Raw genomic sequence first — 14,355 nt, 5'->3', positions numbered from 1 at the left:
TACATAAAATCTTTAAAAAGATTTATTTTCTAAGTGTTCTATTGTAAACATGTATATATATATATATCTATAAAACAAATTAGTAAATATTTGAAAACTAAAAATTAAGTCTTGTCATGACATAAGTATCGCTTGCTGATTGGTATGTACTATAATTTTAATGCATGCATTGACCCAATCAGCAAAATGCTAAAATCTGGCTAGATATTTAGAACTTTCAGTATTCTTTCTGTAGTGTTTGTGATAACATGAATAAATCAATGAATGGGTGAATCAATAAATGACCCAGATAAATCTCCTTTTGTGATTAATGAATAGTTTCTATATTGACTAACCATATATGCTATTAAAATTTTATTTTTGATGTGCTGCTAAATCACTAGCCTCAAAACTGTGTTGGCTTAATTGTAAAGGCTAACATATAGCTTATGTAATTTTTGAGGGCATTAGATGAAATTAGTTGTTTTCTTAGAAAGGCATAATGTTCTTAGTGAGTTTTTCCTCACTGCTACATTAAGTAGTATAACATTTTGAATAGAGAAACATTGATTTGTAATTTCTGATAGCTCATTGTTTTTATTATCTTTGTTCATTTCCATTAAATATATGTTTTTGGAGGGGGCGTGGCAAGATGGAGGAGTAGGGTCCCCAAGTCACCTGTCCCCACCAACCTACCTGGATAACTTTCAAATCATCCTGAAAACCTACAAATTCGACCTGAGATTTAAAAAGAGAACAGCTGGAACGCTACAGACAGAAGAGTTTGCGCTTCTAACATGGTAGGAAGGTGGAAAAAAAATAAAAAAGACTCCAATGGGGGAGGGGCCCCCGTGAGGAGCCAGGCTAAGTGGGGCGGCAAGAGTATTGGGGACAGGAAAGCCCAGCCCCGGAGAGAGGAACTTAAAAAATCTGCACCGGATTCTTCCTGGACTGAAAGGCACTCGAAGGGGCTGCACGCCCCGGGAGCATGATCCCAGCGTCACAGGCCCTGGAGCCCAGGGTGCAGGGGGACACAGCCCAGGATCCTGCACTCCCCCCGGAACAGGTGGAGGCTTGGAAGGCCCAGGTCAGCGGCCCGCCCCCGGGAGCATCCAGGCCTCTGTGGACTGGGAGCTGCGGGAGTTACTGGGGGAGCTGACTCCAGGGCTGGGGAGCTGGCCGCTGCCACTGTTGTTGTTCCTCCTGGTGTCACCCTGTGCCTGGGAGGGGGGCTGCCAGGGAACGGGGGCTTCACAAGATAAACAACTCCCCTGAGCCATACACTTGGCGGGGGGCGGGGCAGCTCCCCAAGGTGCACACACCTGAGATTCAGCACAGCAGGCCCCTCCCCCAGAAGACCAGCTGGAAGGACAGGGGAAGAGCAAGTTATTGATCCAGCAGCGTGGGAAGCTCCAGGGAAAGTCAAGGGATTTACAGTATATATAACCAGAGGATACTCCTTTTTGTTTTTTGTTCTTCCTTTTTCCAGTAAAACACGTTTTTAGCCACTCTGCACTGAGCAAAATGACTAGAAAGAAGAACTCACCACAAAAGAATTAGAAACAGTACCCTCTCCAACAGAATTACAGAATTTGGATTACAACTCGATGTCAGAAAGCCAATTCAGAAGCACAATTATAAAGCTCTGGTGGCTCTGGAAAAAAGCATAAAGGATTTAAGAGACTTCATGACTGCCGAATTTAGATCTAATCAGGCCGAAATTAAAAATCAATTAAATGAGATGCAATCTAAATGGGAGGTCCTAATGACAAGGGTTAATTAGGTAGAAGAAAGAGTGAGTGACATAGAAGACAAGTAGATGGCAAGGAAGGAAGCTGAGGAAAAAAGAGAAAAACAATTAAAAGACCATGAGGAAAGGTTAAGGGAAATAAATGACAGCCTCAGAAGGAAAAATCTACATTTAATTGGGGTTCCAAAGGGCCCTGAGAGGGACAGGGGACCAGAAAGCATATTTGAACATATCATAGCTGAGAACTTGCCTAATTTGGGGAGGGAATCAGGCATTCAGATCCAGAAGACAGAGAGATGCCCCCCCCAAATCAATAAAACCTGTTCAACACCTTGACATCTAATAGTGAAACTTGCAAATTCCAAAGATAAAGAGAAAATCCTTAAAGCAGCAAGAGACAAGAGATTCCTACCTTATATGGGGAGAAATATTAGATTAACAGCAGACCTCTCCACAGAGACCTGGCAGGCCAGAAAGAGCTGGCAGGATATATTCAGGGTCCTAAATAAGAAGAACCTGCACCAAGAATACTTTTTCCAGCAAGGCTCTCATTCAGAATAGAAGGAGAGAGAAAGAGCTTCCAAGATAGGCAGAAACTGAAAGAATATGTGACCTCCAAACCAGCTCTGCAAAAAATATTAAGGGGAACGCTGTCAAAGAAACAGGAAGCCCAAAGAAATTTTCCACCAAACACAGGGACTGAATAGGTATTATGATGACACTAAACTCATATCTTTCAATAGTAACTCTGAATGTGAATGGGCTTAATGATCCCATTAAAAGACACAGGGTTTCAGACTGGATAAAAAAGCAAGACCCATCTATTTGCTGTCTACAAGTGACTCATATGACCTAAGGACACCTCCAGCCTGAAAATTAAAGGTTGGAGAACTATTTCCGTTCAAATGGTTCTCAAAAGAAAGTAGGGGTAGCAATCTTCATATCAGATAAATTAAAGTTTATCCCAAGACTGTAGTAAGAGATAAAGAGGGACACTGTTTCATACTTAAAGGGTCTATCCAACAAGAGGCCCTAACAATCATGAATATTTATGCCCCGAATGTGGGAGCTGCCAAGTATATCAATCAATTAATAACCAAAGTAAAGACATACTTAGATAATAGTACACTAATATTAGGAGATTTCAACATGGGACTTTCTGCAAATGACAGATATTCTAAGCACAATATCACCAAAGAAACAAGAGCTTTAAATGATACACTGGACCAGATGGATTTCACAGATAATTACAGAACTTTACATCCAAATGCAACTGAATACACATTCTTCTCAAGTGCACATGGAACTTTCTCCAGAATAGACCACATACTGGGTCACAAATCACGTCTCAACTGATACCAAAAGATTGGGATTGTCCCCTGTGTATTTTCAGACCATAATGCTTTGAAACTTAAGTCAATCACAAGAAGGAATTTGGAAGCAGTTCAAACACGGGGAGGTTAAAGACCATCCTGCCAAAAGATTAAATTAGGGTCAACCAAGATATTAGAGAAGAGTTAAAGAGATTCATGGGAACTAATGAGAATGAAGATACAACTGTTCAAAATCTTTGAGATACAGGACAAGCAGTCCTAAGAGGGAAATGCATCACAATACAAGCATCCCTCAAAAAATTGGAAAAAAAATCCCCTCAAATACACAAGCTAACCTTGCACCTAAAGGAATTGGAGAAAGAAGAGCAAGTAAAACCTACACCAAGCAGAAAAAGAGAGATAATAAAGATTCAAGCGGAACTCAATGAAATAGAGACCAGAAGAACTGTGGAACAGATCAACAAAACCAGGAGTTGTTTCTTTGAAACAATTAACAAGATAGATAAACCATTAGCCAGCCTTATTAAAAACAAAAGAGAAAAGACTGTAATTAATAAAATCACAAACGAGAAAGGAGAGAACACAACCAATACCAAGGAAATACAATTTTAAAAACATGTTATGAGCAGCTATATGCCAATAAATTAGGCAATCTAGAAGAAATGTACGTATTTTTGGAAAACTACAAACTACCAAAACTGGAACAGGAAGAAATAGAAAACCTGAACAGGCCAATAACCAGCAAGGAAATTGAAGCAGTCATAAACCTCCTAAGACACAAAAGTCCAGGGTCAGATGGCTTCTCATGGGAATTCTATCAAACACTTAAAGAAGAAACAATACATATTCTGCTAAAGGTGTTCTGAAAGATAGAAAAGGACAGAATACTTCCAAACTTATTTTATGAGGTCAGAATCACCTTAATTCCAAAGCCAGAGAAAGACCCCACCAAAAAGGAGAATTATAACCCATATCCCTGATGAACATGGATGCAAAAATTCTCAACAAGATACTAGCTAATAGGATCCAACAACACATTAAGAAGATTATTCACCATGACCAAGTGGGATTTATTCCCAGGATGCAAGGATGGTTCAACACCCATAAAGCAATCAACATGATAAATTATATCAACAAGAGAAAAAACAAGAACCATATGATCCTTTCAATAGATGCAGAGAAAGCATTTGACAAAATACAGCATCCATTCCTGATCAAAACTCTTCAGAGTGTAGGGATAAAGGGAACATTCCTCAACATCTTAAAAGCCATCTACGAAAAGCCCACAGCAAATATCATTCTCAGTGGGGAAACCTGGGAGCCTTTCCCCTAAGATCAGGAACACGACAGGGATGTCCACTCTCACCACTGCTATTCAACATAGTACTAGAAGTCCTAGCCTCCGCCACCAGGCAACAAAAAGAAATAAAAGGTATTCAAATTGGCAAAGAAGAAGTCAAACTCTCCCTCTTCTCACATGACATGATACTGTACATAGAAAACCCAAAAGACTCCACCCCCAAATTGTTAGAACTCATACAGCAATTCAGCAGTGTGGCAGGATACAAAATCAATGCCCAGAAGTCAGTGGCACTTCTATACACTAACAATGAGACTGAAGAAAGAGAAATTAAGGAGTTAATCCCATTTACAATTGCACCCAAAAGCATAAGATACCTAGGAATAAACCTAACCAAAGAGGTAAAGGATCTATACCCTAAAAACTACAGAACACTTCTGAAAGAAATTGAGGAAGACACAAAGAGGTGGAAAAATATTCCATGCTCATGGATTGGAAGAATTAATATTGTGAAAATGTCAATGTTACCCAGGGAAATTTGCACATTTAATGCAATCCCTATCAAAATACCATGGACTGTCTTCAGAGAGTTGGAACAAATCATCTTAAGATTTGTGTGGAATCAGAAAATACCTCGAATAGCCAGAGGAATATTGAAAAAGAAAACCATATCTGGGGGCATCACAATGCCGGATTTCAGGTTGTACTACAAAGCTTTGGTCATCAAGACAGTGTGGTCCTGGCACAAAAACAGACACATAGATCAATGGAACAGAATAGAGAACCCAGAAATGGGCCCTCAACTCTGTGGTCAACTAATATTTGACAAAGCAGGAAAGACTATAAAAAATAATGAAATAAGTGGGAAATATCAGTGAGGGTGACAGAACGTGAGAGACCCCTAACTCTGGGAAACGAACAAGGAGAAGTGGAAAGGGATTTGGGCAAATCAAACTCCAATAAAAAATACAAAAACTATGTTTTTGTCTTGTTTGGAATAGAATTTACTAGGATTCATGTTAGATGTTATGTAAAGTTAAAAATAATAAACTTGGAATATCAATTTTACAAAATATGAACCTCCTCTACCTTATTATAAGGACAGGATTTAAACCTCTGTATAGAGTATGATATGAATATAGTGTAATTTTTAAGCAAACTGTTGATATATAGGTAAGTAATATATTTACTATAATGCTTTTCCTAAGTCAATTTTAAAAAACAGTGTTTTTATATTAGAATATGAAAGGCCATGAGAAAAGTGGTTGGATTTATTACTTACACGTTTTCTACATGGAACACACATATAGCATCCCACCATAACAATATCATTTGATTTAGTGACTGGACACGGTTTAAAATATAATTCACTAAATAATGTGTCTGTAAATCCATTGATTGTAGACATTGTCTTGTGCAAAATGTAAAACTAACAGTAACTAATGCTCTTCAGAAGTTTGGTAGCCTTTGCAAATTGTTTGGAATTAATTTGTTTTGAGTAAACGGAAATTAGTCTGTTAAATGAAGCTTATAAAAAAAGGATTACAAAAGGGTAGGAGACCATCTCACCAGGATAGCTTAAAACCCACACATTGTATGAGTCAGGAGAAGTACTGTCCTTTAAAAATGATCTTATTCTCTCCAGTCATCTGAGGTTTGTGCCTCCTGATGTGATCCAGAGATCTGGCAAAGTAGAAACATATTTAGAATCTTACTCATTAGAATACTGAACTCATCCATCAGCAGGATTGACAAGGTCTTAGACAAAGCATTTTGCCTGGCACACAACCTGTACTGAGATTTTCCTGTGGCTATAATGTAGCACACCTGACAGATGTTTGAGTCATTTAACACAGCAGGCGGTACTCATAAACACCACAGACTGGCATTCAACATGATAGGGATTATTTTTCTTTTGTCTGCCTGAAGTTATATGGCCTATAATCAACAAAGGATTTAGGCATAACTAGCTAAAACGTAGGGTGTGATATCATTTATATGCAATATTTCTCTTGCTTATAAAGATTACAAAATGTCCCAAAAGCTGAGATACTTCTTGACACAGGTGAAAAAACATTTTGCATGTTTCCCTTTTCATGATTAGAACTGGTTTAGAAAAGAAAGGCAGCATGGGTATTGTTTGGTCACAGAATAAAGCTTATATATCGCTGTGTATTTTCTTGATAGTTCCTTGATCATGTAATGGGCTTTAGTAAGTCCACGCTAATTTTCAAATTCAACATGGTGGTGGTGAAATAGAGTAACTGCAAGAACACTATTTTTAAAATTCCCATTGGCAGTGTGTCTACATCAGAAAGACAGAAGTAAATATACACCTTCTGTTGTTTAAAAAACTATACTGTATGTCCTAAGGGATGGAGATAGATACTATTAATTTAAACGTCATGTTTGCATTGGATGAAGTACAACAATTTAAATTTGACTTTATTAAAGTTCTTTTTTACCTTAAATTTTCTCATTTGGTAAGTAGCGTTTGGAGGAAATGCTCATTGATAAAAGTTATTTAGGTCCTTTGGGGAGCAGTAACACGCAGGGGGGGCACGATACTTTCAAAATAGCATTTTATTGCATTTATAAATTATTACATAATCAAAACAATCTTGTTGTCTACAGCTGCATAGGGACTTTAAAATAGGAAAATTAATAATACCTTAAAGGAACAAATAAATACCACAATTGAACCATGGCAACACTCTGCCTTATATATAACACTTATTTTAGAAATTGTTTTTGTAAGCGTGCATTTGTTGGGAAAGGTTTCCAGTTCTTTTGCATAGGTCATGGCTTTTTTTCAGTTTGCTTTAGAGTTCAGTGATTTGCTGGATACAGCTGCATGTGCAGATGCAGAAGGAGATTTATCCCAGGAAATAGCCATTGTTTAGCATCTATGTGCCAAGGTAAGTCTGTAGAAGTTAATGAAAACCTTCTTTAAGGTTTCTTAAAGGCTTTTCTTCTTTAAGGCTATGCCCAAACACAAGGGCTCGCTGGAATTCTAAAAACCTTCAGAAAGATTGAAATTAGTTTATCTTTCCAATTTTTTATTTACTCCTGTGTGCAGTTACAGTATATAGTTTTCCTAACACTCATTCTCCAACTCCTACATTTCCAGGATGTTGACCCACACTGACATTTGATTTTTGGCTCATTGGTGGTGGTATTTTGAGCAAGATTTTCTTTTTTAATTTTTTAAAAGATTAATTTAATTTATTCAAGAGAGACACACAGAAAGAGGCGGAGACATAGGCAGAGGGAGAAGCAGGCTCCATACGGGGAGCCAGATACGGGACTTGATCTAGGATCCCAGGATCACGACCTGAGCAGAAGGCAGACATTCAACCGCTGAGCCACCCAGGCATCTCAGAGTAAGGTTTTTTTAGGGAGCTTAGGGTTTAGGTATTTTGTCTTGCTAGCTGCACTGGGAAGGAGCTATGTCTAATATGGTCTTATATATGTGTATCTGTGATTCTGTTTTCATTTTTAACAAATTCATACAGAGCTTTGAAACAATACAATTGGGATCTGCATTGTGGGTACTGAACATCTATTAGTCCTTTCAACTGGAAAGATCGTTCTTCAGATTTAAGGTCAGTTTCCATTTCCTTAAGGAAGCCTTTCCTGACCTGAGTAGCTTGAGAGTGTTCCATAATGTGCTTTCCAAACACCATGTAACATTCCTTTATAATAAGTGTCACATTGTAGTTTCACATTTATTTTCGATTATTTGATTAATATCTGTCTCTACTGCTAACTCCACACTCCAAAACTATGGGGATTGTGTCTGGGTTTCCTTTTTTTTTTTTTTTTCATCCTTCTATACTTGATGCCCAATATGTGGTGGGGACTCAGAAAAAGGTCGTTGAATGAATGCATTTTATAAAGCCCTACTTTATATTATTTATACAATTTTCTAATGTTTAATTGCAATTTTAACATATTCTTAAAACATATACTACTGGTAGAGAATTTTGCTTTGTGTATATTGTGTGGTTTTGACACACCATTAACATACTCTTTCCCTCCCTGCTGTGGAGTCCATAGAGAAATATATCCAAAAGTCAGACGTGGATTGGAGGACATGGCTTAGATGTGCGGTCAAAGTGTTACTAATTTCTCACCATCACTCATCTCCAGCTTAAGAGACTTAGTTATCAAATCCCTACTTGGCAGTAAAGTAGAATAAAAAGTACTTTTGTTCAGTGGATACCTCAGAAGTGGGAAGCACCTCAGTGGGGAAAATGCTAGGATGGGTATAAAGATTCAAGAGCTCTGAAAGATAGAGTAAATGGGGTGAGGACAGTAAGCCTTAGCAGCCATTTACTGTCTTTCCACCTAGAGATTTGAAAACAAGGACCATGTTCAAGAAGAGAAACTCTTTAGATTCTTGCTCTATTTCCTTAAGGTCAGGCATGAAGTTAGAAGGCTAAACTATGTAAATTAAAAAAAAAGAAACATCCTTAGGAAAAATCAAATAAACCTTTCTCTCTCTTTTTTTTTTTTGTAAATTTTTAAATTGGAGTTTTATTTACCAACATATAGTATGACACCCAGTGCTCATCTCGTCAAGTGCCCACCTCAGTGCCTGTCACCCAGTCACCCCAACCCCTGCCCACCTCCCTTTCCACTACCTCTTGTTCGTTTCCCAGAGATAGGAGTCTCTCATGTTGTGTCTCCCTCACTGATACTTCCCACTCATTTTCTCCCCTTTTCCCTTTATTCCCTTTTACTATTTTTTATATTCTCCAAATGAATGAGACCATATAATGTTTGTCCTCCCTCCAATTGACTTACTTCACTCAGCATAATACCCTCCAGTTCCATCAATGTTGAAGCAAATGGTGGGTATTTGTCATTTCTAAATGGCTGAGGAATATTCCATTGTATACATAGACCACATCCTCTTGATCCATTCATCTTTTGATGGACACTGAAGCTCCTTCCAATATGGCTATTGTGGACAGTGCTGCTGTAAACATTGGAGTGCAGATGTCCGAGCGTTTCACTGCATCTGTATCATTGGGGTAAATACCCAGTAGTGTAATTGCTGGGTCGTAGGGCAGGTCTATTTTTAACACTTTGAGGAACCTCCACACAGTTTTTCAGAGTGGCTGCACCAGTTCACATTCCCACCAACAGTGCAAGAGGGATCTCCTTTCTCCGCATCCTCTCCAACATTTGTTGTTTCCTGTCTTGTTAATTTTCCCCATTCTCACTGGTGTGAGGTGGTATCTCATTGTGGTTTTGATTTGTATTTCCCTGATGGCAAGTGATGGAGAGCATTTTCTCATGTGTTTGTTGGCCACGTGTATGTCTTTTTTTTAAAAAGATTTTATTTATTATTCATGAGAAACACACAGAGAGAGAGGCAGAGACACAGGCAGAGGGAGAAGGAGGCTCCATGCAGGGAGCCTGCCATGGGACTCCATCCAGGGTCTCCAGGATCACGCCCTGGGCTGAAGTCGGCGCTAAACTGCTGAGCCACCTGGGGTTCCTTGTGTATGTCTTCTTTGGTGAAATTTCTGTTGTCTTTTGCTCATTTCATGATTGGATTGTTTGTTTCTTGGGTGTTGAGTTTCATATGTTATTTATAGATCTTGGATACTAGCCCTTTATCTGTCTTTTGCAAATATCTTCTCCCATTCTGTAGGGTGTCTTTCAGTTTTGTTGACTGTTTCTTTTGCTGTGCAAAAGCTTCTTATCTTGAGGAAGTCCCAATAGTTCATTTTTGCTTTTGTTTCTCTTGCCTTCATGGATGTATCTTGCAAGAAGTTACTGTGGCCGAGTTCAAAAAAGGTGTTGCCTGTGTTCTCCTCTAGGATTTTGATGGAATCTTGTCCCACATTTAGATCTTTCATGCATTTTGAGTTTATCTTTGTGTATGGTGTAAGAGAATGGTCTAGTTTCATTTTTCTGCACGTGGCTGTCCAATTTTCCCAGCACCATTTATTGAAGAGACTGTCATTTTTCCAGTGGATAGTCTTTCCTGCTTTGTCGAATATTAGTTGACCATAGAGTTGAAGGCCCATTTCTGGATTCTCTATTCTGTCCCATTGATCTATGTGTCTGTTTTTGTGCCAGTACCACACAGTCTTGATGAACACAACTTTGTAGTACAACCCGAAATCCGGCATTGTGATGCCCTCGGCTCTGGTTTCTTTTTCAATATTCTCCTGGCTATTCGGGGTCTTTTCTGATTCCACACAAATATTAAGATGATTTGTTCCAACTCTCTGAAGAAAGTCTATGGTATTTTGATAGGGATTGCATTAAGTGTGCAAATTGCCATGGATAGCATTGACATTTTCACAATATTAATTCTGCCAATCCATAAGCATGGAATATTTTTCCATCTCTTTGTGTCTTCCTGAATTTCTTTTGAAATAAACCTTTCTGAACTTTGCCATCTGAACCTTAGAAGTTTCAGATACAATATTTCTTTTGGTATCACAGCAGATAATCAACCTATTCCCTGTCTTCTCCTGTTCCTTCCCATTGTATTGCTGTTGTAATTATAAGCAAGCAGGATATACATCAGGCACAGCATTAAATATTTGAAATGCATAACCTCATTTTATCTGGGAGAGAACAGAGTGTAGATGCTAAGAGTGGTGTAGTGTAGAAATGAAGACCCTGGTTAAGTGATGTAGTGCACAGAATATTCCTGATAATATGGTCAGTGCTCTGGAAAATGTTGGCTATTATGAGGATGGTGACTATTGCTACACTAGAATGGAATTTCCCATTGTTCAGTCTATTCAAGTACTGCTCAGTTCTGGGGTTTTCCCTTCTATAACACTGTCTTCTGAGTGTAAACAACAACTTCTTCTTCTTCTTCTTCTTCTTCTTCTTCTTCTTCTTCTTCTTCTTCTTCCTTCTTTTTCTTCTTCTTCCCCCTTTAAGATTTTATTTATTGCAGAGAGAGAGAGAGAGAGAGAGAGAGAGAGAAAGCATGAGCAGGGGGAAGGAGAAGCAGGCTCCTCATTGACCTGGGAGCCTGACATGGGGCTCAGTCTCAGAACCCTGAGATCATAATCTGAGCTGGAAGCAGACACTTAACTGACACACCCAGGTACCACTAAGGTCCCTCTTCTTTTTGTCTTGGGCATCTTTGAAAATTTTGGACCTTCAAAAGAGAGTCCACATGAACACAGAAACAGTCTGTATGGAGTTCAGCAAAGTCTCACACAGGAACCTCTTGAGCAGAGGCCCAAGCTCCTCAGTAAGCATGTGAGTATCTGGCATGGCTTCTGTCAGGGTAAACATTAGCACTCACTGATGGTGATTGGCTTGGCCTCCACATGGCTCTGAGTGGTAGGCCCCTGAAAGTGTTTGAGTCTCTGTAGGCTGACCTCACTCTTTTCCATCTATTCCCCCCAGATTCAATCCCCTCTCTTCCTACCTTTGACTTCCAGTGAGGTCCCATTCCATTCATAACTCTCCCTATCCTCCATCCCAGGAAGTTCACCCCTATTTTTTCTAGGAAATATGTGTAGAATCATCTAGTTTTTCTTTTTAGCCTCTCTAAACTTACTACTTTGACTATGAAAAGCTCATACTCTTCATTTTCTTCCTCCTCCTCCTTTTCTTTCTCCTCCTTCTTTATTCTAGAACCCCTGTTCTAGAAGCAAGAAAAACACCAACACCAACATTGATTATATCTTGATCCTTTTATTCTTTCAGTGTAGCAATCACACTTCTTCCTAAAGTAGTGGTGATGCTTTTTAACTACTAGGGAAAGATTCACATAGAAATAAGTGGGAAAATTAACATAACATGGATTAATATTCCAAGATACTATTTTGCTACATTGTTTTACTTATTTTTAAAAAATATTTTATTTATTTATTCATGAGAGGCATACAAAGAGAGGCAGAGACATAGGCAGAAGGAGAAGCAGGCTTCCCACAGGGAGCCTGATGCGGGACTCCATCCTAGGATCCTGAGATCATGACCTGAGCCAAAGGCAGACGCTCAACCAAGAGCCACCCATGTGACCTACAACATCATTATTTTTTTACTTTCAAAGTAACTCTATCAAGCACAATTACCCCCGTTTTATCAACAACAACAACAACAACAAAGAACTAAGAAGCTGATAATGTAAGATTTTGTTCCCAGTCACAGCCAGAACTAGGCCCAGGAACTCCAGCTTCAAAGGTCATATAATAGAGAGTTTCTCCAAAACAGTATGTTCTCTCTAGTCTCAAAACCTTTGCACAGACTCCTTTTTGTCCAATGCCTGGCTAACACCTACTATTGTAGTCTCCTACAGAGACTGAAGTGGTACGTATCATAGGGTTTGCATGGAATGATCTATTGAGAAATGTGGGGGGAAATATTATATCCTCAATTTCCATGTTTCTTCCTGCAAAGTAGAAAAAAATGAAACTTCAGAAGCATGTAGTCTGACTTGACACTGGTGCCCTTGATGTCCTTGAGGGCTTTTAGAAAGAGGCATTTCCACAGTGAGGTGAGAACATGGCAATGTCTCACTCTTGTTCACAGGTATAATGTTTTATAGTTTATCCATATCCAGTTAAATGTCTTTATGGGTTACACTCTCCCATTCTAAATAAACTCATTCTCACAATATGGGCAAGAGTCATAAAAAGTTTCCTGAAAAAAACTCTAGAGATGATACTGTTAATTGCAAGCATGAGCAAACGGCAAGAAAAGAACAAAGTACATCACCTTTTGAGTATGAGATTTTTTTTTCAGTCATAACACATAGAGGAAAAGACAATTAATAGATATTACCCCCAATATTGAAATTCTTCAGAAAAAAACATAGGATATTACATGTAATACTCTTAACAATTTATTCAAACAAAATCCTAAGAAAATAAGAGTTACTTTACCCCCAGAAGAAGGTCCCATTCAATATGTAATTTGTGCTTCGTTAACTATTAACTATTGATAATAGTGTGTAATATAATTGTATATTTTTTCATGGATGTAGTACATGGAGTGCATGATAAAAAGACCCCAATAATTGCCAATCATTTAGGACACAGTCTAGACGTTATATTATCTAGCAAACATGTGTAAAGCCCACTTCTATGTTCCTTTTCCTATGATCTCTTGGAAACTTTTACTTAATTCGATTGAAAACCTTGAAGAATCTGCTAGAATTGTTTGCAGCTATCACTCTATCAAGACTGTGAGGGCGGGGACAAGCCTTATTCATATGTGAATTCTCATGGTGAGGTATTTTGATACATAGAAGGTATTTGAGCAGATAAATGCATAAATACTCATCAAAAAGCTACCAGATACTTAGCTGATATGATAGAATTGGGTTCCACAGAGCTGCCCACTTTCAAATCATCCTTCAAAAACTATGGCAGGTGCTCTCCTCCGAACTGCATGGTGTCCTGGCATACCCCTTTTTAGACTGGCTTCCCAGGGGACTCAGTACTGAGCATGCTGAATACTTTTTCTAGTCATTCTGCCTGTGGCCGCAGTAAGATAACAAAAATGAGCAAGCATGTCCTTCACTCACACTCCGTAATGGGTCTAGGTCCAGCTCTCATTGTTTCATTCTAGTCCAGTCCTTCCTGTTCTTAGGCAGATGGATGAGGGAGAGGATGAAGCATAGGAAGTGTTGGAGGGAGAAAAGGGCCTCAAACTCTGTCCAATGTGACACTCTTTGCCTCTTTCCACTATAACAGGCACATATGGGATGGGAGGAATAGCCTCAACCAGCCTCATGTGCTGGTGGCAGGGGATTCCATTCTGACTTGACACTAGAGGGAACAATGCTGAAGGCAAAGTCATGAATGGAAGGTGCTACAGGAATCCAGGGTGGGCTAAAGCTATAGACCATGAAATTGCAGGAAAGAAGGTGAATCTGAGAAATTGAAGGAGAGAGAAAGAGAGAGGATTTGAGTCCCAGATTAACGTATGTTTCTGGCTTAGATAGTTGCATGCTTGGTGATGCCATTCATTAAGGGAGGGATCACTGAAGAAAGAGG

This window comes from Vulpes vulpes, chromosome 6, assembly GCF_048418805.1.
Source record: "Vulpes vulpes isolate BD-2025 chromosome 6, VulVul3, whole genome shotgun sequence".
Taxonomy (NCBI): Eukaryota; Metazoa; Chordata; class Mammalia; order Carnivora; family Canidae; genus Vulpes; species Vulpes vulpes.
The sequence above is the reverse complement of the archived record's forward strand: the minus strand, read 5'-3'. Positions refer to the sequence as shown.